This window comes from Vidua macroura, chromosome 4 (assembly GCF_024509145.1).
Source record: "Vidua macroura isolate BioBank_ID:100142 chromosome 4, ASM2450914v1, whole genome shotgun sequence".
NCBI classification, from domain to species: Eukaryota; Metazoa; Chordata; class Aves; order Passeriformes; family Viduidae; genus Vidua; species Vidua macroura.
The window spans coordinates 18,003,898-18,031,596 of NC_071574.1; the positions used below are offsets into that span (position 1 = coordinate 18,003,898).

At 38.7% G+C, this 27,699-nt stretch overlaps 1 long non-coding RNA gene across 3 annotated transcripts; it reads right to left on the reverse strand.

The window, feature by feature from the left end:
- Window positions 1–4,409: 4,409 nt before the first annotated feature.
- LOC128806238 (uncharacterized) lies at window positions 4,410–12,044 on the reverse strand. Of its 3 annotated transcripts, none has more exons than XR_008436740.1 (3): window positions 11,902–12,044; window positions 8,288–8,630; window positions 4,410–4,533 (listed from the first exon to the last, which is right to left on the reverse strand). It is a non-coding gene; the product is annotated as an uncharacterized LOC128806238 (long non-coding RNA). The 3 variants fall into 3 exon arrangements; XR_008436742.1 differs by lacking the exon at window positions 11,902–12,044 and adding an exon at window positions 10,759–10,869; XR_008436741.1 differs by lacking the exon at window positions 11,902–12,044 and adding an exon at window positions 10,531–10,629.
- Window positions 12,045–27,699: the final 15,655 nt, after the last annotated feature.

The window sequence follows — 27,699 nt, forward strand, 5'->3', positions numbered from 1 at the left end:
TTTATCAGAGACAGAAGGTACAAGCACATTTCAGTCCCCTTTAAAAGGTGCAAATCTCAGAGCAAAGTGCAAGTGTTAGAGATAAAACATTCCTCAGTCTATTACAGTTGAGGATAAGTCAGAACATAAATACAACTCAATCCTTTTAAGCTGCAAATTTCTCACTCTACTGCTGCTTACAGAACAAATCTCAGATCAAATCTGTGAGAGCCAGAGTAAACTATTCCTCAATTCACCATAATTTAAAATGTCTCATAACTCACTGCACAAAGCACAAGGTTCAGTGTGCCTTTAGCTTCAGCAGGAAAGGCAAAAATGGCAACTTAGAACTGAGGAGTGGGGAAACTCATAACGATTAAATACAGCCATGCCAGTTTCAATGACAATTATGACAGTGACAGAAGGATTTGATTTTTATCAAGTGATGTGATCCCTTCAATGGTATATCATTCCTGGCTGTCTTTCATGACTTGGATATTTCAGAGGTCCTCTGTGATAGCAGGATGGTTGAAATGCACAGCATATCTTGTTCCCTACCTGCTCATTTCTCAACACCCTTCCCACAATCATAAGGCTGAGAAAACATAGATTGTTTCAGCTAACTTCTATATAGATCTTTTCTGAAGTACTATAAGGCGCCTCCCATGAGTTTTTGTCCCAAAGGTTAGATTTTCACTCTCATGGCATCTCTTTTTTCCCATCAACTCTGTATCTCACAAGGAGGTACTTCTGGTTTGCAAGGACAACTATGCACATATGTATATATGTATAGTAACTCCCCATGACACTCTTCAAAGTTTTCTTCTACCACATTTTATCATAAAAAGGCAGATAATATTTATGGTCATGATAATATTATGACCATGATCAGAAACAGATTTCTCTGCATTTTCCACAGAATACCAGAATCTTTTGTGAAATCATTTGAACACTTTTTCCCTAAATTGAAAATTAGTCAGCATTAGTGTTAGAGTTCAATCCAGAAACAAGAAAAGGCTTAGTCTGATTTTCTCACTTTTATATCTGTGGGTTCCAGCCAGAGAACTCAGCTACCCAGGATGCTGTGTTTTCCTTCATATCAATGTGGAATTTGTGCTGGAATGGTATTTGGTCCAGAACCTAAGAGGTATTTGAGATCTTATGCCGAGAGACCTTTAACTTATCTGACGCTCCCCCTTACATCAATCTTCTACACAGATATAAAAGTCAGGGCAGTACAGACCTAATATCTCAGTTTAACTCATGTCAGCACAGCATGAAGTGGATTTTCCTGGATGATTTAGAGAGCTCATTTACTTAGACAATATAGTCAGGGCATGTGACAGATCCTTCATTTTCCAGTGGAGACAAGATAATCTAATATATTTAGAATAAGAAAAGATTTAGATCAGATATTTCAGCTCTCAGGGGACAAAAGTTCTTTCAAATTCTTTTCATCTCTCTCCCTCACTGTGACTGTGTATTTAACACTAGGAAAACAAAGACATATTTCTTACTGCTTCTCAGAGAGTTCTTGTGTCAAACCTAACTGAATCAAGAAGCCCATTTTTAAACCAACCAGGAACAAAACTCTCATTCTCTGCGTAGGCAGTGCACACTGGGTAAAAGAAAACCAAACTATGGAAAAACATGTTGTTCCTGTCACTTTGCATGTTTGAAAGCTACACAAAAATGCCATAATTTCCATTCTGCTGATGAGACTGTATTTTCATTATGTTTTCATTAGGTCCTATGTTTTCACTGCATATCTTAGTTTCAAATCAACACCACCATATGAAATTATGGACTTGGTAAAATGTAGATAACTTTAAAATGGAAACAACATGGTCCATCTTGAAACTAATATCCAAAAATAGAATCTGAAGCATAGGCTGGCATATGCAGTTATTTTTTTATTCAGAGGTGATATCTCTCTTGTCATGGACATAGCAGGAGAAGCCAAATTATTACATAGACATTAAATGAAAATTGATCAGGATACAGAGCATGCTGTGCTATGTCAGGAGAAATAATTCCTGACAGAGGGTCTTAACCAGGATCTAGAGCTGGCACCTGGAAGATCTTCCTCCATAGTGCTTCTGGGAGTTATCAGTGTCTTAACCAGATGCAATGCAAAAAATCAAGTATTCCAAGATTAATTCTCCTTCAAAAAGAAACTATTACCTACAGATTACTAAACTCAGCACCACTATATCTCAATGTTGTGCCAAGAGTCTTGCCTGGGCACTGTAACCTGCTCTGCTCCATGTTATGGACACATACATAAACTTTGACCTCTGGACTTAGTTTTCTAAACACAGAATATTTAAACATCATAGTTTCTGCCCGAAGGACTAATCACAATCCTTTACAATAATTACTTATTTTATCCACACATGCTGGACTGGAGGTTTTGAGAGTGTGAAGGGTTTTAATAAAAAGAGAAATATAATAGTAACTTTGTCAACTTTTGAGTCTCTGCTCTGCTGTTGTCCCTCAGGAAAACTGCATTTTATTGGCAGCAATTTTCACTGCCCCTTCTACCATACTCCTTACCTCTCAGTGTGACATTTAAGGATGGCCTCTAAAAGCATGACAGCAGTAGAACTGATGTTACATAAAGAAGCAATTTTGACATAGGTTTGTAGCTTTTCATATTGCTTCTATCTTCTTGCCCTTTTCTCCTGGCTGTCACACACCTCTCTGACAAGTATTAAATTTATGAACAATATGGAAAAGAAAACAAAAACAAAAATATGGTGCTTTTACTGCAAAAATATGCATAGGAAATTTAATGTCAGCATAAACAATGCTGGAAAGGTCTTTGTAAGGGTGTTTACTATCATGTTCAAAGCTGTGGTTAACATGAACTCTGTGTGTTTTGTGTGACTGCAATTATGCCAGTGAACAGTTTCAGAATGACTTGACCCTGAGCAGCCAGAATGAGGACTGCAGTAGCTTTTTACAGACATAAACCTAGACAAAAATCATCAATGATCCTTTTCCCACCTTCTCTACGTTCTTCCATATTGATGCTTGTCATGACAAAGTCATGGAGTCATAGAATGTCTTGGGATGGGACATTAAAGACCATCTCATTCCAACCTCCTTGCTGGGGGCAGGGACACCTTCCACTGGACCAGGTTGCTCAGAACCCCATCCAAATTGTCCTTGAAGACTTCCAGAGATGGGGCATCCACAACTTCCCTGGGCAACCTGTTCCAGTCTTCGTTTTTATTACCAGAAATTTTATCATAAAGCTACAAAAGACTTGTGCTTTCAAGACAGTGAAGTATTGTGGGAAAGGTTGTGTGCAATTTTATTTTATTTTTGAAAATAAAGTGTCAGCTTTGCCTCTTTATTTCCATTTTCTTTTGTATGGTAATAACATCACTTCAGTTTTGAGGTTCATGCTCTGTTTGTGTGATTTCAAATCATACAGAAGTTTTCTATGTGCAGCTTCTTTAACTTTCTCTTCCTAGCAAGTGTGCTCTTTACTGTACTGTTCAAAGATGTACATACTTTTCCTTATACAAAAAGAGAATGTGAACAAATCTCTAGCAGTTTCTTCAGGCATACAAAAAGAAATTTCATTGATATTTTTGGAGGTAGAGTAGAAGAAAAAGAAAAAAATGAGGGAACAATAGAAGAAACAGTCAAATTGTCATCATAAACTAGGCTAGGGTTGTTTAGAAGCCAGGCAATATATCTCTGTGGACCTAGGAGGATTAGGAAGGAAAGGAGATTTTCTAACACTTTCAGGTGGCATGTGCAAGTATCATCACATTTTGTTTAGAAGCAAAGCTTAAAATTTAGAGAGTACACAATAAAAAAAGCCACTGTCAGACATATTAAAAATTAGAGACACTTGGTTTTTATCAGTAGCATCATTCTAGCTACCCTCATGTGTCATGTGTACTGCAGGAGATCAGAAAAAAGGAGTGAAAAGACCAACAGGGATAGACTTTAAGAGGTATTTTGGTTCTTAATGGGATTCTTATGGTTTCTAGTTTCTTACTAAGACTGATATTCGATGGAGCTCTTCATCCTGGGAGAATTGTGGCCAATAATTTGCAGGGGACTTCAAAAATCTTCGGTGAAATAATTAATGTCTGTCATTTGAGTCTGACCCTAAGTGGTCCACTACAACATTTTCTCTCCTGACTTGAAATGCATTTTTCAATTCCAAGGAGAACAGTTCACAAATTATTAGTCAAAAGAAAACTTCCAAAAAACGGCAGACACTAGAGATAGAAAGAAATACACATTGGGTAACCTCCAAGTAAAATGATTGTCCCTGTGTGATGTTCAGTGCCAGTAAGCAAGTGAATTTGCTAGTTACACCTTTACTGAGAAACAAATCTACTTCTGGAGATCAGACCAGAATACACAGAAAATACACAGATTTTTGTCTTTCAAGGAATTATAACTGTATTCTTTTACATCAGATCTGCATTTTGTGTTTGTGTTCCTCTCTGTAGTTATTCAAGGAAGAGGTCTCAGTTCCAGAAATCTGTACTTATTATGCAGGACAGAAAATTTACAGTCACACACCTAAAAATGCAAGAAGAGATGGATGAATATAAAAAAATATTTTAAAGCAGGTATTTCATGCTACTGTAATTCACTGATGTTCTCAAGGCCTCAGCGGACACATTTACAATTTGTCCCCTAAAAGGTGGACATTCATGTTTCTTATTGGAATTGAACAAGCATGAAAATTGCATTGTATGCCTTGCATAAAATGCAGCATTAATCAGTTGTTTTTGTTTCCTGAAGGTGAAAGAAGTATATCAATTTTATGGAGAAGGTGCTCCCCTGAATGTTTTTTTATTTAAATCTTGCTCAACTGTATCTCAAAAATAACGTATTTCAGTCTGTCACCTCAATACCAAGATGCCAAATCAGTGAGCAGCTCTGTCCTTCTGGCAGTAAAATAGGCTTCCTCATTCTTATTAATGAAAATTAACCAAAACATTGCCAAAGATGACATTGCCATTCACAGAATTTCCATTCCAAGGCAGTTATTTTACATATCAGCTTGCACCTCTGTGCTTTTAAACATTTTCACAGATTGGAGGCCATAGGAGAAAACTAACAAAAATTTGACTGTAAAGGGCTACAGCAGTAAACAAGGTTTGATGCATTGGTTACAAACCCTGGAAGATGTTATGCCTTCTAGCTTATTGCATTTCGTTTCATGGTCTTAAAATAGAGGAGTATCCTGTCCTTTGCAAGTTTTATGTAAGTGTTGGGCAAAAAAATGTAGCACAGTTTTCTCCCATATGCTTTTTATAGCAAAATCTGCTGAGAACTGGGGACTGTTTATATCTTATTGCCTACTGTCTCAGGTTAAAAACAAATCTCTGCAATATGAAGTCTGCATCCAGGTAATGGAAAAAGTATCAGCACTCCCTGAATTAAACAGCAAAGTCATGTGTAGTATTTTGTCTGTGGGAAATGCTGCTATATTGTAAAGGCACTGCTGATTTTGAGACTTCTAGGTTGTTACCAGACATACTAGCAAAAAATGAGCATGGAAAAAAATTTGCAATATCTCCTTAGAAGTGAAATACAGCCTGATATCTATCCTTGAGTGGAAAATACCTGATCAATACCAAGGGAATAAGTACAAAGAAAAGTAAAAGAAAAAAAAAACCTGGGAAAATAAGAGGATAAAGAAAGGTCCGGTGCATGAGACCCTCAAAAATATTTCGTAGAAAGGAAAGGGAAAATAAATAAATTAAAAGAAGTCTGAGAAACCAGAGTCCTTGGAATTTTGCTTTTTGACATTCATGAGGCACAAGGAGATGTTGTAGTCAGTCAGATTGTTGTGGAAGGAGCCAAGGAGAAAGACAAAAATTTTAAACCCTAGATAGAAACTATAAAATTTGCTCACCATTTTCTGTAGCTGCTTATGGATTCCTGATAGTAAAGGCAAGAAGGTTTAAGAACTGAGACTTTTACTGTCCAAATGGTGTGGTCTTGTACTAGTAGTGGAAGTTTATAGTATAGCCATTTTTCAGGAGGTCTTTGCTTCTGGAGCACATTTATGTGCAACCCATCATACATCCATATAACACAAAAATCAGCAGTTGGCTAAAATTTGCTTTTAAATGTCACGATCTTTACTTCCACCACACTTTCCTTTTGTGTTGTACTTCATATAAAACACAGGGAAGACTCATTGCAAAGTGCTTTTGTTAACAATGTCCTTCCTTCTCTTTAATCTAATTTTCCTTAAGTTATCAGCATTGCTAACTCAAGGTGAAAATTGTGATTTTTTTTCCTTGAGGGGAAGGATTTCATTCATTTATATCTAATCTGAAATAATAATAAGACTTGCAGAATAAAACCAGCAGAAAGAAGAAATATAATTTTGTCAAAGTGAATCCTTCTTTTCCACCTTCTTTTGTTGAAAGCCATACATTACACAATTCTTTAGCAATTTGTTCAAGGATGAACTGGAAAGACCATATTCTTAGTTTTGGTGAGGTCTTTTAGGAAAATTCTGGCAACAATTAAAGCCCTTTTCTAAGTGTAGTCTGCAGTCAGCTATGAGCATAGAAACATAAATATAAATAAAAAACAGACTCAAGATGTGCACCTTGCAAATTGGTGATAAGATATGTAATAGGAGCTCTCTGAAGTTTTAGAAAGATGGATCCATATAATCTAGCTAGATAGGAGAGCTTACACATTTAAAACCTAGCTCTGACTTTAAAAATTGCTGTAAAAGAGAAGTATTTACATTTCCCATAATTTTGTGCAATAGAGGACACAATTACAATCAAAACTATTGAAGGCTGGGGTCTTAACTTGTAAAGTTTATATATGTATCAAAGAAGAGACCTAGCTGAGCACCTGGCCAAGAACACTAGGACACTTCTTACTCTCTGAACCTAAATAATTGACAGCAGAAAGGAGGCCAAAGCTGTCTCCTTGCTTGGAGACATTGTCTCTGTGGCCTCAGTCTGAAACTCTGAAACCCGTGGAAAATTTTCCATTGGTATCAGTGGGCTTTGGACTGAGGAAAAAACCCTGACAATATAGGTACAGGAGAAGGATATTGCTCATATCAAAGTGATTAAGCAAATTCTTATTGCTGTTGTTTGTGCTGTTGCAAGTTTCTTGCATTGTTGCATCCTACTTTCACCGATGTTGATTTTCTCAGAAAAATACTTCTCAAGATGCTCTATGCCACCATACCACTCCCTGAGTGTCAGTAGCCAGCATGAAACCAGAAAGGTAGGAATGAAAAGGCCAGTCCTGCTTAACCTCTGGATGGTGGATCATGCCAGCATGCTGTGTCCTTCTTGAACAGGCTGTGATGCAATATTTGCCTTCAGTAATTTAATGTAGAAAAGTTAAAGTGGAGCCACAAATATTATGGCATATCTAACTCAAGGTCTATGAGGACTGGCCTGGGTACAAGGAAGAGGGAGAGAAGGAGACAGAGAGAGTAATGCGTCTGATTTTCGAGATTTTTTTGGCAAAAGGAGGCAAGTGTGATGACATTCTCTTAGCTAAGGGGCAGAGGGTAACACTGATGTGCAAGTGCATGAAGTCTCATCACTACTATGCTCTAGAGCACTGGCAATATCCTCACTTATGCAAAGATGGTTTCTGCCTTCACATGCTGACATTTGAGAGGGTTTAAGTGGAATTCCAATATTCTTTAATCTTCTTTCTGAAAGCTGTTATGTATAGCAAAACCTTTCAATATTGTTGTAAATGCTCTATGGAAATCCCAGCTGACATACACCTCACTAATGTAAAGTCAACCACAAACCTGTAAAGAATGCTACTTCTCAGAAACAGATTGAATTTTTGAAGAATTACCTCGAATACCAGACATTACTAGACAAAAAGAAATTTGCTAACATTGCACAGACCTTAACTAGCGTGTATTGAAATTTTTAAAGACATTAAAAAATCATTACATGTGTTAAAAGAAGTTCATGGCTCAAAAGAAATGTCTTCAGAACTCTTTCTGCTGACTTGCAAATATCCCTAAACTGACAAAATCCATCACTAGAGGCAATATTCTCACAGAACAAGAAAGGCTAAAGCTGAAAAAATCAAAGAGCAAAAGCAAACATGGCAGAGCAGATCCACCACCACTAAAATCAATACCCTATAATCAATATCCCAGTGGAGCCATCAAAATCCGTGGAACCAGATATGCTTGTCCTGAAACATTCTTTCAGTGACTAAATGCTTTTCTGGTAACTATATCTGCAAAGCTAATCAACCACTATCCAGCAAGGAGTTCCCCTAAGCTATCTATAAAGGAACATTTACAAACCTCCCAGTCCTCAGGCTCGAGGGACACATACATAATCACGTCATTCTCTAGCTGGAAACTCAAACCCATGGCTGTGTAATGCCAAAAATCCAACAGTGAACAGAGGCAGGGGTTTTCTGCCTCATTATGATTTTGTTGCTGCTGTCTTGGTAGTGCCTACTACCAAGAAAACTAATTACTAGTAGTGCTTACTACTACTCTGTGGTGCAGCAAGTTCCAGAACTATTGGCCTCACTGTCCCTGCTGTGAGCTCCTCCTGTCTTTTTTCAAAAGAATGTGGGAGATCATGATTTAGCAGCTCACAGCCACAGCATTCTTGCTTGGAGAAGAAGAGCAGCTTTGTCTGGAAGACAAACATAATGAAAGCAGAACATAAATTACTTCACCATGTTCATCAATATGCTGAACCATGAGCTATTATTATTTGCTTGCTGTTGCCTTTAATTAAATTTTCCTCAAAATGAACCTTGTGAATAATCTATGTACCAATTCTTTTAATCTCTTCCTAATGGATGAAAAGCTCTTTTTAAAACTTAGACTCAAAGTGGAGGTAGTGAAACAGATTTTGTGAAATGCATTTTAGTTTAATTGATGTGTTTTACAACATTTCTCTAATATCACCTACTAATCAAAACAGAATGGTTTCTGTGTTTTAGAATGGGACATCATAGATGTGCCAAGACTATTGCTTTAATGACTGAGAAATGAAAAATGTGTGAATGAGATAGTAGATTATTTACTGAAATATACTTTGCTCAGCTTTTGTGTCTCAACAAAATTCGCTTCACATTAAGAGCAGCTAACCAAGACTTTGGAATGAAGACTTTTCTTGTCTGGAAGCCTTGAAAACCAAGGATTTAGCTTTCTTTTAAATACCATTTGGAATAATTAGTCACATTCTGCTTTGGTGCAGTGGTTACACAATTTGGCTTCTCTGCATTCTGAAGGAGAGAAATTCTCTACTTATATTGGTAGTATTCAGCTGTAGACTACTCTTCCATTTCTTTTCAGAAATAACAAACCTTAGGGCTAAGATTTCATTTTGTGCAAAACATCCCAATCCTCTGTATTTCAACATCATGCAGGGAATTTCTACTAGGTGAGAAATTATATCTATTGGCTGTATTGGATCCCCTGTCCAAGAAAACCTTTCTGTGCTGGGGCAACTCTGTCACTTGGAAGGGAGTATCACCTTCTGTAAAGGTAGGACCTAGCAGTTCCCACTGAGTGAAGTCAGTATTCAGAGATGTTTTTCAAAATGGTTTTGGCAATTAACACACGTAAGCATCTTGAGTGATTTGTTTTGTAAAAGAGTTAGATATATCAAAAGAGGGAGACAATATTTACCTTGTTGTTCAGTTCATAATTAGTATTCTACAAGTGCAGTCCCACTTTGACTGCAAATTTTTAATACCAGTTTTGTTTATTCATGTTAACAGATGAGTTTCATGCAACTATTTAATCATTTAATTCTTCTTTACTTGTATTTGTTCATGTCATAAATTATTATCTCTAAAATAATTTTCCATTAACCTTAAATAAGTGTTAAATAAATATTTGGTTTTATGAGCAAACTAATTTTGTCTGAGGGTAGAGGCATACAGATATATTGCTTTGTTTTTAAATGATGTTTTCACAGATCTTATCAAACTAGACTGACCCCTCCATGGCTAAAGTAAAGATCAGGAAAGAATTAAGCTAGAATTAGCATAAAATTCTGTTTTAATCTAAACTCTGCCTCAGAAAGTGTCATCCTTAATGAAGGATTACTGATCTGTTTGATATAATGTCAAAAATTACAACAAAATGCATCTCTAAAATATGCAGGAGTGCAAGTCAGGTTTCAAGCAAAAACCAGGATCTAAGCATTTAAGATTTCCATCCATAGGTTTGAGAATAAAAAGGATGGACTGTTCCACACGGTGAGCCCACAATCTGCAGATAAGATAAATATGAAATAAATAAACTATCATGCAGGACAGGTATAAGAGTGATTGAGAGCCACATCTAAACAAATAGCCTAATTCCTGGAACTCTAACTGGATTTCTTTCCTGAGACAGTCACTTAAGAATACAGTCAGAGCTTTGATCTCTGGAGTCACAGTACTCATTATGGAATCACATCATCAAAGAACCATAGAATCGTAGATCCATAGAACATCCAGAGTTGAAAGGGACCCACAAGGATCGTTGAGTGCAACTCCTGACCCTGCACAGGACATCCCAAAAATCACTCCATGTACCTGAGAGTGGTGTTCAAATGCTTCTAGAGTGAACTCTGTCAGGCTTGGTGCTATGACCACTTCCCTGGGAAACCTTTTCCAGTGCCATGGGAGTGCAGAAACTAAAGTGTGTGATGCAATAATCCCATTCATACTGCTGGGTAAGATGTTTTTATATTTGAAAGTGCTTTCTGAGGATGATGTAAGAGCTAATTAATAAACTCATGAGGTGTTTTCATCTTTCAATACCTTGTGAGAACCTTAGAAAATTCCCTCAGTCTTCAGAAAGAAACTTCCTCTCTAAGATGGTTCCAGAACACCAAAAAAATTTAAAAGAAGAAGAAAATGAAAAAAAAACCCACAAAAAAAACCAAAAAAACAAAACAAAACAAAAAAAAAACCAAAAAAAAAAAAACCAAAAAACCCAAAAACAAAACCAAAAAAAACCCCAAAAAACCCCTTATCCTCTAGGAATCTGAAAGCATATGGGAGAAAGGCACATAAGTTTTATAGGCTTCTGCTGCTGGTTTCATCTCTCAGTTTTCTTTTCTCGAGACATCATCATCTTTTCAGATGCAGGAAACACTCAGAGACATCTTCTGTGCAGGACAGCACAACAATGCTGCCAGCGCTGCCAGAGGTGGCCAGCCAAGAATGGTGGAGGTATGTTCACACCATGCCAATCCCTTTGTCACAGTGTTATCTCCACATCAAAGCACCCAGACCATCTGTGACATCTATTACGTGGCACTTGCAGCTGCCTCCCAGACATCAATTACCGTGCTGCTGGGTGGCTAGAAGTAATTCATTCTTCCCATCAATTATGCAAATCTTTTCTCCCATGCTCTCCTCTCATTCATTTAGGTGAAAGGCAATTGTCTGGACACATGCACAAAAAAAGGGAAGAACTGCTCACAACCTTTAAAAAGCACATGAACATCTTTTCATCACCTGAGATGATTGAAAACTTTTAATAAAATGATCATGTTTAAAATAACCATGACAAAATGGGAATCTCCAGAAAGTGTATTAATTGCAAAAGGTGAAATATGTACCTTAGGCTAGAAGAAGCAGAATATCTTCGAGCCCACATTTTCAAACAGGAAATAGAGGTAAAGTGCTTTAAAGAGATTCATCATGATTATATCAATTTGTGGTGGACAACAGAAGTGAGTCTAGCCCAGACTGGTCACATTGCTAAAGATTCATTGCCTTCCTGGCAGTACTGCTCTGAATTATTCCACTGATGAGCTCCACTGGCAGTATTTTCACTTTGAATGAAGATTATAAGTGCATCTTTCTTTCCTCTCAGTTTTTGGAAGCCACATGAGGGAGTGTTGGTTCACAGAATTCAAGCAAGTTTCTGGCCTAAAAGCCTGTGTGCTTTCTTACCTCTTGAAAATGTCTCAGAGTATTTTGATAGCTCTGTGTACACCCGAAAGCACTCTGAGGAAAAGAAATGAGCGCTTCCATTGCAGCAGGAAATATTTCATTAGCCTGATTGGCCTTTGGACCAGCAATCTCATAAACACCTTGTGCCCTTCCAGTGGCTCCACACCAGGAATAAATAGGCTCCAGCCACATCAGGGAGTGGGGTTTGTTGTTTCCACAGTGCCTCTATGATGAAAATGGATTGCTTGTTGCTGCAGTATGGTTGGGTTGACTCTAAAATCTCTGGTGTCCAGGACATGATAAGCCATGGTCTGGCTTGAGGGCTGAAACCAAGGAGGTGACATGAAAATTGCTGTCAGTTTGCCGTGGTTAAACGGAGGGGTTTAAGAAATGCTGCTCTGTAATCTTGCAATTTATCTTCTCTTAAGGAGTGCCTTATTCTTGGAACACTACAAATCTGGGACATTGATATTGAGAGTAGATAAATACTTGGTTCCTCCAGAAATTAGAAATTAGAGTCTTCCCAAAAGGGACAGAATTTTGAAAACCCATCTGCCTAGAATCAAAGAATCTTTCATCTTCTCCTCTTGCACTTCTGCAGACAGCACTTTCCTTTCTAGTGAGATGACCATGATGTCTTTTGAGGGACTGTCCTCATGGCGATGGCCCATACGTTTCTTTACTACCAAGCTGGGGAAGGAGGTTCCTGCTTACAATCTTTCCAAAGAGCTGTTACGCTAAGGGCCATGAAAATAAATGCAAAGACGCATACAAGAAGTTATCTGCACGGTGAGAAACACTTTCTTATGATTGCTAATATCGAATTTGTCTGCTCCAGGAAAAAAAACAAAAAGGATGACTTTTTATCTCTGAGCACAATATATAGGACCTTAGATAAAGAGCACACATATAGCACTGCTGCTCCAACAGTAAATTTAATTCTGCTCCTGACTGAGGCGAATTACCCGGCTGAGATAAACTTCACTAATGTAATGGCTTCTGGGGACAGTTCACACTTTCCTTTAGTCTCCTTACCTGCTGATTCTTTCCCACGCTGGGCTGCATTGTGAGGGAACTCACTTGATCCGCTGCAGTTAAGTATGTCTCACCATTTCCATTATAAGCTCCTTCAAAAAGGCAGCGCAGGCTCCAATCTAGCATCAAAGTCAGAGAAGTAAAGCGAAGGTTTCACTGTGCTTTTAAAATGATTGTCTTTTACATTTCCTATAAGCAAAAGTCCAAACAAAATACGTCTGCTCTTTGGAGCATTTTGCTGCTTTTCTATTACACAAAACAGCTATTAATTTCTCTGCATGTTTATAGACTTTAACAAAAAGAGATAAAGAGTCCCTGCTAAGATTAAAAAAAAAAAAAAAAAGTTGAAATAATATTAGCCATATTAGAATTTAAATGTTTCTACTTTTCCCTGAAAAATCTTTTTTTCTGTTTATGAATACCTGGCTGAAAAACTGGAGTGTGAGGATGCTGAGCTTTTATATCCACATTCTCTTTTCCTTGAAGGTAAACACATGTTTCCAATTAAGGAGGAAAAAACGAGAGATTTATCCAAAAGCAAAGCAGGCTGGAAGGTCTCATTTTCTCTGTCAGCAGCTTGCCCCCGTCCTGCTGCTGCAGTCCACACCTCTGTCAGCACTGCCAGAGCTTGTGGAACTGTATGGAAGAACGTCTGGGAGGAGATAGAGGTTAAAAACACAAAACTTTTTGGCTATGTTCTGAGTCCAGACTAATATGGACTCCAAACAGTCAATGATGCAAGGGATAGAGCATTTTTGCCAGGAATTTAATATTTCATTTTGTACAGAATGACCGGGTCTGGAGTAAGGAATCTCCTTTATGTACTGGGCCAGCTGGGGTTAAACGACCTTGCTCCTCTAATCCAGTGTTTTTTGGATCTATTGAATCTTTCAGAAATCTGTACAATATTGATACACAGGCATTATTCTTTTCCCATCACCACAAAGCTGCCAATATATCTTTCACTCTCAGACTGGACAGATATGAGAAAACTATTTATTAAATATTTATTTTCATTGTTATGGGACAGAGATAGTATTTATCAGGTTTTGAGAAGACATTGAATGGAAAGGAGCTGTAAATCATTCTGCTTCCTTGAATTTTTCCGTAATCTAACAGATAGTCTCAGACTGTGAAATCAGCAAGGAAATGAACATTGACTCATCTGAAACATGTTTTGATTTTGATCTTGGTATATATACAGACAAAGAGCATTTGTCAAGAATAGATTGCAATATGGGATAAGCAGAACTAAAGGCAAATTGTAAGCTCCCTTATCATATATTGACCTTATTAGACTTCCCTTTGTCTGGAAGAGAAAACACTTCACAGGAACCTGCATGCCACCATCCTGGGACACAGATGGACAATACAGGAAATGCCATCACTGCCTTACCTGTAACCCTATCCATAAACACTTTGGAAAAGATGGGAAAAGAGAGGTTTCAGACATAGACCCAGACTTAATCAAGGCTCTGTTTGCACCACTACTCTCTGGAAACTCACATGGCTGGTTTACAAGGCACTAGGCATCTCTCTTAGTTTTAAAATCTATTGGAAAAGCAGCCCTGGCCCTGCTCTTTCCCAGCTCAATCCAAAGCAGATCCAAGAGCAATGTTTCTCTTTGTCTAACACCCCATAAGCAGTGTCTTATGCTGTGTATGTTTGGGATGCAGCAAAGGTCAATTAAGCATTCTGGATTTAGGGCTTCAGCTCTTTCCTTCCCTGCAGCCCTTCCTTTAGTCTGTCTGTGGATGACTCCCTGCTCAGCATCAAAACTGATGTGTATCACAACCAGAGCTGCCCAGTTAACTAAGATATTTATAGGGAACCTGAATGGTCACAGAGCACTCTGAATGTCATGGTTATGGTAGAACGCTTTACTGACTATAATCCCTTATCCCTTGGATTTCCCAACAGGAATCATAATGCATCAGTCTTGCTTTTTGGGATGGCAGGTGTCTGTGCAGTGCTGAGTTCAGTACCCACATTTACTGGTACTAAGTGCAAAACAACATGCTTGCACAGACTTATTTTCCTTATGCAATCGCTGAAGCATATCTGCTATCTTCACATTTGCTGAAGGTTAATAGCACTCAGCTCTCAAATTCATGCTTTGGCCTATCTGACTTCCTGCTTGGAAAGCAGTGTGTTTATTTTCTCTGCACTGACAAGAACAGTGTAGGTGAATGATAAATGCTGTAGTGTTGTATGCTGCTCCTGATAATGTTATCTCCAAAGATAACTATATATGTTATCTCCACATAATTATAGAGAAGTTGCCCTCTGTCTAGGTAAGCACAACAGCTGTTTGCACTGCTAACATTGAACTGCCATTATTTGCACATTAACTGAGAAAAGTTTAAGGTTTTCTGGGTTATTTTGCTCATTCTAGTAAAATGATTTTGTTTGTTTAAATTACTATTTTCTAATTTATTTCCATATTTATTGTTAAGGGTGACAGATACACACTACAATGGAAATGCTGCATTCACTTGGTAAAGGATATATAGATAGGCATGTGATTTATTTTCACAGGGCAGGACAATTTTGTGCTGGTGCTGTAAACCCTGGAGAATTTGCTCCAGAAAATCTACTCTCACATAAAGCAAAGTGGAACAAAACAATCCATAATCATACTGCATTTTCAAACCATTTTCTCTCTGGCCTATGGAAAGGAAAATACAGATTAGAGAAAGCCATGTGACTTGACAGGGTAAACCTTATCCAAAAAGCAAGTCCTTATGGACTACTATACCAGCAGACAGCTTGAGAGATACATCTTCCTTTTCAAGGGGCAAGAGGGAAAGATTTTCCTCATGCTCAATGACTTGGCATCAACTGCAGGACAAGCAATCTGGGACAGCCACTATTTCTGCTCCTCTTATGCTCCTTATGCTCTTATTTCTGTCCTACTTAATGCTTCCATCTTGCCTTAAATGGCTGTTGACAAACCCCTTGCCCAGTCCCCAACTCTCTCAGGTGTTTTTTCACCCCTCATGCCCATGTCAGAATTTTCCAGCCAATTTCAATATCGGGCTTGTCTAATTTAGTCACCTCTTTGCTCTTCTAAAAATATTTCATCTCCTCCTCCTTCACTGACTCCATTTCCAAAAGTTGTAGGAGGAGGGGTTGGGGAAGGCAGTCTAGGGTTGCCATGGGAAACAGCCCCTCCTCCTACAAAAAGTCAACTCTCTAACATCAACTCCATGACCTATCTTATAGTAAAGACTTTTCCACCATGTCACTTCACATCCAGCTTCTCTCCCATTCCCATAATCTACCCTTGCCTTGGAAAGAGGTGCATTTTTTTTTTAATGTGAGGTTTCTGTTGTAGATGTCGGCGAACCCAATGGGAAGAATGATGATGTCTAATTCCATTTCAGAAGGCTGAATGATTGCTTTATTATAATTGTTATAATACATTAATATGCTATATAAAAGAGGATACTAAATACTACATGCTACTTTCTCTAACTATCATATCTAACTAACTCACAACTCGTGACCCTGTTCGCCAGAGCCCAGACACAGGTGGATCCAATTGGCTCTCAGGCCCAAACAATCCACCATGATCCAACCAAGCACTCACTCCAGGTAAACAATTTTCCAAACACATTCCACAAGAGAAAAACATGGAGCAAAAATAGAAATTGTTTTCTCTTTCATTTCTCTCTGTGCACCTCAATAAAAAAATCCTGAGAGAGAGAGAAATGTGCTTGCCACAGTTTCTCAGTGCCTTTGTCCAGGATTCATCAAAAGTACTTAGAGGAAAGGACAGTATTGTTATATTTAGTTTTGTTAAATAAGGGTTTTTTTTCACCTTTTATTTATCTGTAGGCAACATGGAAATTTTGGATACCACCTGAAATAGCAAAATACAAAGCTTGATTTCCAAGCTGTTTTAATTTGCACTGCAGCAGTGTGTATTGGGAGCTACAGTTGAAGACCATGCTAACATTCTCACTCTTAGTGACTGAACAATGAGATTTATTATCCTTTTTCCATTGCACTACAACCTTTACAGAAGATACTTTCTTAAACACTATGTTGCTCACCCTTTAGCTCTCTCAGATACAACCCTCTGAGGGAGACCACCAGAACAAGATGACATCGGTAAGACCATGTTATTTCACATGTCTGACATGTAAGACTGCATATCTTCCTACTGTGGAAACCAAAACATATTGAGGACCTCATTTAGTTAAGCAGAATGGATTTAACTAAATAATCTACCGCAGTCTGGGACAAGTATTACTCTAAAACATAATTTCTCTCCACTGAGTCTGTCCCTTCTCACAACAAAGTTATGATAGGGCATTCAGCAGCAAAAAAGTGTGGATTTAAATTTTAATGTGCACAGGAGATCAAGTAATGTGTTTCACGTGCAAATATTACAGCAATGACCCTGATTCAGAATGCTTGTTATTTCTGGAATTGGCATATGGTTCTCTGTAACAGCAGGCATAATGATTGCAATAAATTGCCTCCTAATGCTACGTAATGAACTCTGATTTGTGTTAATTTGGGCAATACTTAGCAATTCATGTTAATTTTTCAAATCAGTTTTGTAAGACACTGTATACGAATTCAGCTTCATGTTTGGGTTTTTGGCAATGTTAAGAACACAGTCTGACATACAAATTCAGCTTTTGTGCAAAACCACATGTCATTAATAAAAAAGCAAAAGTGCAAAAAAGACAAACCTCAAAGAAATTTTGAGTTTCAATGTCCTTTAGGTAAGGTATCTAGCTGATACTGCATCAGCTAGAAATGGACTGCAAACCACTTGGGGTGGGCTTATTATCTTTTGGGGTTTGTACAGCATCTTGTACAAAAGAAGTGTCATGGTAAAAATCCTTCTTGACAAATCATAAATGATGTTAATGTTGTGACAGCAGAATAACTGTCACTTGGGAGGAGAATGGGAGAGAATAAATAAGCAACTTTTACTGTCTTCTCTTCTTGTTTTAATTTTATTTACTACTGAATTTGTGCTCTGGATTCTTCTGGATTCTCATAAACCTGCTTATTTTAACAGTCAATGGAAGTTTTCACAGGCTCCAAATGAAGCATGAGTTTATATACTCTACTAAGCAGGGATAAAATTACATGCTACAGTGCTCTCCTGGACTGGTGCATTAATCAGAGATTTAGTACCCAGGAGTAATCTTTTCTTGATTAAAATCTCATTCTCAGTGTTACCAACAATTTATGTAATAAAATCAGAAAACAATATCGGACTTATAATAGAAACTAAAATGCAGCTGTAAATTAAACAAGGCTCTTCCATCACCATTATAAAGCTAACTCATTAAAAGTGTATTTTGGAATCTTAATTGTTTGATTTGCCCATTTCTGTGGCTTCTCCCTCCATGCAATCAACATTCCCAGGATTGCCATGCAGGTAATGAGTACTAATGAGTAGCAGGGAAAATCTCTGACTATATATGAAACAGCTCAGTTATTACATCAGTTATAGTGGTTGAGTATGGATTTAGTAGTCTGATTCTAGGCTGTTCTTTATAAGTCCTACAGGTAGATATAATTATAAAGATGGTTATTTGAATATTACAATATGAGTACAAAGTACACTTTCTCATCCCTGTAAAATAGGAATTTAGTGCAAGATTATATAGGTCCATCCATCAAATCTTTATCCAAATAATGAGAGAGGCATGATTTGAAAGGTCATGTATGACTCTCAGTCATGGAATAGTTATTTTCTTCCAATTAACTCTGGATTAGGTAAATTAGTTGCTAATACAAATATTTGAGGACACATTCTTTTAAAGATGAACCACACTTCTAGGTTGTTCTTGTTTGCTAAAAGGAAGCATAAGGATGTACTTTTGGCAATTGTTCCTCTCCCTAGCATATAAGTTCAAAGCACAATAAGTTGCAACATTCTCTGAGAGCTGCTTGCATATATTCTTTCTCATTCCTGTGAGGGCAGAAAGGCAGAAGGTCCTCAATTAGAATCCATTTTTGAGTTAATTTTTTAAATTCTTAATTTCATAATGTCTTTCTGTATGTTGTAAACAAGTGCACTACCCTTTCTCTTGACACAAAAGGTGAATTTTTCAGTGGAGCAGCATAAGGGAGAGTCAGATAATCCCTAACACATTCATGTTATGCTGCTGAAGGGAAACAGAGAGTATTACATCTTCCTCTGCACTCAGTTTTCCAAAGTCAGGATATAAAAGGTGAGACTTGAATGGTCATTGGCTCCACAGTGTAAGAGACTTATTTTTATGTAAGAGACATAATTTCCTCACACACTGTTAAGATCACTGAAGGACTATGCCCACTATGACAAACTGCAGAAAGAAGGACCTGCTCAATCACCTGTGACCTCTGAACACATCCTCCTCTCCACCCAAATGTGCCTTCATAAATTCCTGGAAGTTTGGACAGTTAGATATGCACCTGACTGGAACCTGAGATAAGGTAAAGGTGGTACTATTGTCTGATTATCTCAAACTAAGAAGAGGTAAATAAGCTGGGGGAGCATTGATAATAGACATAAAGAATACACAAGGAAAGCCAATACAGCAACTGTGCTGAAAATCAGCTCTAACTGGTCTGGAAGGGGGGACCATATAAGAAACCCACCAACTCAAAGGAATAGAAAGACTGAACATTAGCCTAACTAGCATTGGAATTGAGAAAAGAATGTAGCCCATGGACATTGTTTTGGTTTTTTTTTTGGGTTTTTTTTTTTTGGGGGGGGGTTTTTGTTTTTTTTTTTTTTTTTTTTTTTTTTGTCGTGGTTTGACATAGAAGTGAGTTTTTTCCAGGAAGTTGGGTCGAACCAATCAGTGGTCAGGTTTAGATATTGGCACCTGGAGTGACCACTGAAAGTATGGACACGCCTCTGAGAATACAGGGGGTTAAAAGCAAGAACTCTCAGGAGAACTCTCTTTTTTGGTTCCGGTCGTCAGAGAGTGCAGACTCTCCCCTGCCCAACCTTAGGCTGGGTGGGGGAGGGGAAGCCACGCGGCCTTGTCCAGGTAGGCCGAGGGGCTGAGGGTCTGGAACCGAGCCGGCTCCTGTAGACGGAAGGGTGGAGAGAAGTGAAGATGCCTTTGTCCCCCCCCCACAAGAGGGAAAGAGACAGAGAGCCTGGCGACACTTAGAAATTTGCCGGCAGAGGAGAAGGAGAAGGGGGGGGATGTCCAGCGTGGGAGACGGAACACCGAACCGAGATACCAGCCGTCTAAGGAGTCTGAACGTTTAACCCTTTCTAAGAAATGAGGGCTTTTTAAAAGTATTACCCCTCCTTGATTTGTAGTGGAAGAGAGATAGTCCGGGACCTGAGATGTTGGAAGAAGAAATATTTAAGTGAGAAAATATGATAAAGTAGCTTTTAGCTGGACTTTTCTTGTTAGCCATAGACTGAACCAAAATCTCCTGCAATAGAGACTGCATTTTAAGGGGATGCAGTGGTGACCCAGGGAGACCTGTTTCAGTTTTGAGCAGCACAGGAGTGGCAAGAACCAAAGAAAGCTGAGGAGGGAATGGTGATACCCTCTGTCTTCGGGAAGAAGATGAGTCCTGTTTTTGGACCCCTCGGCCCCAGGGGAAAATGGGGAGGACTGTAGTCCCAGGATGAGAAGCCGAACTGTTGTATCTTTGGGTCCGTGGCAAAGCATCCTTAAAGGAGCCCTATGAGCAGTCTGTCCATGCACGGTAGTGAGAGCACTGGGACATGGAATGGAGAGTGTCACACTGGCAGATTTTTTTTCCGGGCGGTTGCCATGTGTGACAGGGAAACACAGGGTGGCAACTGTGTTTCCTGGGGGGTCTGTGGTGCAAGAGAGACTTCTCTCTCCCTTGATAGTTTGAATATGGATTACCTGAAGGGTAGTAATTTGATCAGGAATCCCGGGTGATGTTTCATGGCTGGGTGTTTTTGGAATTGAGAGGAGGAGGGGTGTTTTAAAAGGTCTTCATCCTGGATTTAGTTTATATGTTTTCTGTATTAGTAGTAGTTTAATAAAGTTTTTTTTCCTTTGTTATTAAGCTTGAGCCTGCTCTGCTCTGTTCCTGATCACATCTCACAGCATTTATTTAGAGAAGGTGCATTTTCATGGGGACGCTGGCATTGCGCCAGTGTCCAACCATGACATTGTTTTTTTTTAATTTTTTTTTGTTTGCTAGAATTTAAAAAGGATGAGAAATTATGAGGGACTAGAGGAATTCCACCACAGAGAAGACCATGGTGAAGGACCAATAGAATACCACTATATCCACAGGCATGGTGAATAGCTTTCTACTTAATCTATTTCTCTCTCATTCTCCTTCTCTCACCCCATCCCCCTTTTCTATTTCTTTCCCTCTCTCTACCCCACATTTTATTGTTAAATAAAATCCACACTATTGATTTGGGCATATGGTCTTGTTTGCACCTTTTTTTTTTGGGTAGAAGCATCTCACAATAATCGGATCTTAACACACAGGAGAGTGGCTTGTCTAGCATGGTACAATATTTTCCATGCTCTCTTCCACAACTGGTTGTAAAGCATAGTTAAAATATATTTGCTTCACTCATTTTCCACAACTCCAGCCTGAAAATCTATGTAGATTAAACAGTCTAAACAGACTCAACTTCAGAGCTGTGCATGCCTGGGGAATCAGTCATGCCATTTAAAGACAAGGCTCCTTATGATTATCCAATCTTACTTCAAGGCAGAGAATCTCATGTACATCACTCTTGCATCAAGCAATATCTTCTGTGCTGGTGTTAATCCTGCCCTCCAGAAAGGCATCTCTGCAGACAATCAACATAAAACATCCCTGAGGAGTTTGTTCCTTATGTCATAAAATCCATTTTTATTTGTCAGCTGAATGTTGTCTGTCTCTGCTTCCTGATCTGAGTTCCTTGCTATGCCTTTCCCATGTAGAGAAGCAGTTCTTCAGTTTCTAATATTTTTCTGAGTTAGAGGGCACTTCAATCACCTTTTCACATCAAACTTTATTTGAAGTAGATGTTGAGGTTTTAGAAAAACAGAGCATTCCTTTTCTGCTGTCCTTTAGGAATAAAAGACTGTTGTATACTGGCTGTATAATTTTGCATAGATAGTAACTGTTCCTTTCCATGCAGAAATAAGTGGGTTTTGCTCTTTTACCTTTTATAACAGTGGTCTGGCAGGAGAAGAATCTCATTTCCTATTGATCTTTATTTGGTATCAATCCTGCATTGAAAAAGGAGAACCCCCCCCCGTGTTGTATTGTGTTTTTATCTCTTTGTAACAGTCCTGTAATAGTTTGCCCCTTCACCCCCCATTGTCTCCCAATGGTTACACCCTGAGCTTTCCTGCCCTTCCCCCACCACCAATCTCCCTGAAAATGCTCAGTCACTCCCCTGTCCCCTCCCTGGTACTTTGTCCATCACCCAGCTCCTAATCCCACTCTCCCAAAATCTTCCACCTTGGGCATTGAGTGAGTGGATGAGGGCTAGGGGTCCCTCCCTTAAACTTTCCCCATTGGTTTGTATGTCTGTCTGTCCTTTTGCCTTCTACTCCCTTGAATTCCCCCATTGGGTGGTGGGTGTCCCTTCCCCCTCGTCACTGCCCTGGTACTTAAGATGATTGTGAGAGCCTCGAGACCACTTTTGACTGCCAGGACAATGACATTCAGAGCTCCCCGGAGCTTGCATTAAACCTGAGACTTTTTCTCCTGGCCTTGAGTCAACTCCCTCATTACGTCCTCGGACGCCGCTTCTCCTCTTAACAAGGCAAACAGCGAAGCGCTCTGTCTTAGCCGCTCCCTGAATCTCCTCGAGAAACAGGGGAGTGTCCCCCGCTGCTGACCATGCCTTGGCTGGGCAGGCGAAGCCAGGGAGCTTCAGGGTAGGCACGGTGGCACCCCTGAAATTATTGTATTTCTCAACAGGTTTAGGTTTCATACTTTAATTTAGCATAATACAAGACTCATCCTTTCAAAAATTATGATTAGAGGTCTGTAAAAAAGAATTTTAAATTTTTTATTTCCCCCAAGATGGGATTGACCAGATACCCTTAATAATCTTTGTAGACCCAGAGGGAAAAAAGACCCCACCTAAAAATCTCCCTACTTATATAATAATTTAATATATTTCTCATTTTCCAGTTCTTAGGAAATGTCAATTTAATTTTCATCTGAACAAGCCTTGTGGGAAACAAGGACTCATGCAGAGGCAAGTAACTATGATCCTAGAAGAATAATTTAATATTGCTGGAGTGCAGGATATATGATGTGACATGCAGTGGGCAGAAGGCATTTATTTTTTTCTTTCAGTCTATTCTGGATGTTGAAAAACAATTGTGTTTTTGTGTTATTCACCCCAGACAAAATCAGCTAATCACAGAATCACAGAATGAGTTAGGTTGGCATGGACAACAGCAGGTCACCTGGTCCAACCTCTCTGCTCAAGCAGGGTCATCCTAGAGCACATGGCACAGGATTGTGTCCAGGCCGTTCTTGAATATCTCCAGTGAGGGAGATTCCTCAGTCTTTCTGGTCAGTCTGTGCCAGTGCTTAGTCATCAGCACAATAAAGAAAGAAGTTCTTCCTCATGTTCAGGAGGACCTTCCTGTACCTCAGTTTCTGCCCATTGCCTCTTTGCCTATTGCTTGAAGAGCCTGGCTCCATCTTCTTGACACCTCCCCTCAAATACTCATAGACATTGATGAGGCTGCCTCTCAGACATCTCTTCTTGAGGCTGAACAGACCCAGCTCCTTTGGCCTTTTCTTGCAAAAGAGGTGCTCCAGTGCCTTAACCAGCTTTGCCATCTTCCAGTGGACTCACTCCAGGAGACAGCACATGGTAATTATTTAACCTTATACTCTATCATACTTTGTGATTAAACCTATTTGAACAATTAGTTGTCAAAGAAATAAGGTTTTACATTATCCTATTCCTAGGGCCTCTTCACATGGTGTTCTGTTCCTGGGAACTCTTCACCGCTCCATTGTTCCAGCACCCTGTTGTCACAGCTCCAAGACTATCTCATAGTTGCTGTGAAGTTTTTGTTATATTGTTTTTTTAACTTCTCTGACATCAGATTTATCTCTCCATCCTTTCAATCCTTGGAATAATTCAGAGCAGTCTGAAAGCTGTCCTGTGTTATGAATACAAGTAATATCTCCTATCTTTTCTGTACCTTAGTCCTGTTTGAAAATATTACTGGTACGGGTGTATACAAACCAGCCTACAGGTGAGTGTCCACACTTCATTCAGCTAGGTTTCTTCATCATCAGAGAGAATTAGAAGATACCCCCTGGACACAGTTTGGCCTTTGCTCATAAGCAAGTCACCCGGGGGAAAGATTTTAGAAATATTGGTTTCCCTTTTCTTCATTGGTTTCCCTTTTCTTCCTCATTTCTACGTAGCCTGCCAAAGAATTTAAAACACACACACAAAAAAATGATTAAACACTTGCAAAACCTGATCCCCAAGAAAACTATTTGCAAACAAATAAACAAGCCAAGCAGGGTGGAGGGAGCCTGCATATCTGAACAATTTAATAGTAATTTGCTACCATTTGAGCTATTTTCAGTGTCCTCAGAGCATGCCCCAGTACGACAATTAGCTACTGGCACTGGGAGAGAGCGACTAATGCCACAAATTGGAATTTATTTTGGTTGTTGTCCCACATGTCTTTCTTCCTCCTCTCTCAGTCCATCGCAATGGAGTTATCTTTTTTTAAAAAAAGAAATAAAGATACCCTATAGAAAAACATGAAAAGACTCTTTGACTCCTCTATCTCTTTCCTTTTTTTTCCCATGACAAATGTGATTTTAATAACGACAATGTTCAGAGCAATTATTTTATCACAGCTGGTAGGAGCAAAACATGTTGATTTATCACTGTTCATCTTAGTGACCCTCATGGGCTCAGTGAGAGTTCATATAGTCTGGTCAATCTAGAGCCAACATCCAAGAGTTGGGAGTGAATGATTACAGTGGTAGACAGAGCAAAGATTACAGTCAAGGCTGAATTACTGCCCTGACTTTACTCCCACCTTTTTCAGACTTTTTTGAATTTGGAGTCTATCCTGAATTAATTTCCATTCCATTTTCTTTAAAGAAAGTCTGCTTAACTTTGGCATGTTAGCAACAGAATAAAATAAATAACCCATAAACCTGTTTTGTGTACTCATAATCCTTGTATCTCAACCATAGCCGAATGGATTCCATCAAGTCTGCGTTATGCATCCAATAATATATGGTAGTGGGTGCCTGGGAGAAAAATATTATGGCTGATTATGTAGTAGTAGTTTCCTAGTTACACCTCACTAGCTACCAGCAATGTGCAGCTGAGCAAGTAGTAGTATTATACTGTTGAAAAACCCTGATGGATTTTCTTCTATGAATTTCTTCTATGAACTTGTTCTAGTGAGTGCTAGCAGGGCTCTTTGCCAGTGACTCAGAGATGTGCTGAAGTAATGACTCTGTATGAAGTATAATATGCATCTATTATTTTATAATAGTAGCACTCACCTTTCTTAAAGATATGATTTGTGATTAAGTCTAATAATTTTCAGATAAAATTGGCCACATTATGCTCTGAAAGATTTAGAATGTCTGCCTGCCCATCCCTCGTAGTACACAATTTTCTTCACAATCACAGATACTGACTGAGTGTGCTTTAAGAACATTCAGCTACTCTGCTCTTAGTGAAGTCAAAAAATGGTGCTCCTGGAAATATTATGCAAACACTTAATTTCTTTTAATAATGTCTCATTAATCCCATAAGGTTGTGCTCTTGGCATTCTATGCTCTAATATTCCAGAGACCTGTAAGACTGTTGCTGCTGGTTCTTTCGTGCTGTAGTCAAAAGCTTATAGTCATCAATATCTTCTCACACATGCTTACTGAATTTACCACAGTGGTTCCTGACTTCCTACACCTGCCCTTGGGAAGTGCTTGCTAGTGGAGAAAAACTCTGTGTATTGCTGATGCATACAAAAGTCCTGTTACATAGCAACCAAATTAAAGTGACTGAAATTAACTTCCTATAGCAAAGCATAAATCATAGAGTCACAGAATTCCTTGGGTTGGAAAGGGATCTTAAAGATCATCTAGTTCCAGACCTCTGACCATAAGGGACACATTTTACTTGTCCAGGTTTCTAAAAACCCCATCCAACCTGGCCTTGAACACTTCCAGGCATGGGAGAACCACAACTTATCTGGGAAATCTGTTCCAGTGCCTCACAATACTCAAAGTAAAGAATTTCCTCCCAACATCAAAATGTTATGGCTTTTTATATTATTAAACAAGTTTTTTAATTGCTCATGAAAATCATTACAAAAAATATTTTTTTCAACATGACTTTGGATTTTTAAAAGGAAGAAATGCCCACAGGAAACAGGTGCTTTCTGCATTTTAATTAAGATCCTGCATGTGTCTGGATATCAGGAGGTGAGTGAGGTTCAGCCTAGGACTCTTGGTTCACTCTGCTGCACAGTAATTTTGGAGGCTGGAAAATACTCCTGAGAAAACTCAGTATATGAAGCAAAGTCCTTGGAACAAAGCAAGACAGTTGCTGAGGTGCTGCTCCTCACTCTGGGCAAGAGGAGGACTGGCATGAGTTTTTAGAAGCACTGACATGTCACAAAAGCCTTCTCTCCCATCCTTCTTCCTACCAATGGCAAAAAGCAATTCCAAGGAGGAATGTAAGAATAGTAAAGCCACAGAGATGAGTCCCAAAAGTTCTTTCTGAGTCTCCCTATGACATCAGGCCTCAGAGGACATGGAGTGGAATCCTGGTGTTGGAGCTGCAAGCCCAGCCTTCCTGTGCTCTGAAGGACTCTGGAACCAGAAGAGAGCCTCATGCTCTTTTTCTCATGCTCCCTGAGAAAAAGAGCATGAGGCTCTCTTCTGGTTCCAGAGTCCTTCATGCTTTCTCATGCTGCCTGAGAAAAAGAGGGTTGGAATAAAGAGGGCAAAATCCAAACTGAACCTCCCCATCCTAACTCCTTCTCTTGTCATCACCAACCACTCCCATGGATCTGAACCTCTGTAACTATGGCAGAACAATTAAATATAAATTTGTGTGTATAAAGACCTTACATGATGAATTTTTGCAAGTAGCATGTTATGAATGAGTTTCTTTCTGCCACTGACCAATTCATTACAATTACAGTAATTTTACTCTTTGCTTTCATTGTTAGGTTAACAACTGAATTAAAGACTACTATGAAAGACATTTTTTATTCCAGTGATCCTAATCCATAAAGCAAAAAATGAACAAGTGCATGTTATTAGTACATCTATAGATGTAATACTACCTTTGGCAAATTGTTTCACTGCACAGAGAAAGTAACTAACAACTTGATATTGGTAACAATTTCTGATTTAATTAGATAAAACTTACAGTTCAAACTCAAACAGATTAAAAATATATTGGTTGTATTATGGAACAAAGGAGTTGGGAAACACTCTTACAGTGTGGATTAGTAGTTTTGGTAAAAGAACTTTGCATAATTGAAACATAAGTTCAGAAACAGCCCCCAAATTCACAAGATAACATGAGTGCTTTTCTTTTTGCTTTTATTTTAAAATATGAATTGTAAGTATTTCTCATAAGTAACATAATACATACACACACAAAAAGATGTGATGGCAGTATTTCCTCTAGCATTACATTACTTTGTAAAGACCAACAAAAACTAGGAGATGGGGTGTCCTTAACAGGAAAAGAAACAAAAAAAAATTACTCAAAGCACTGAAGCCTCATAGCTCTAGCACACACACTGGACTGAGACTGATTTT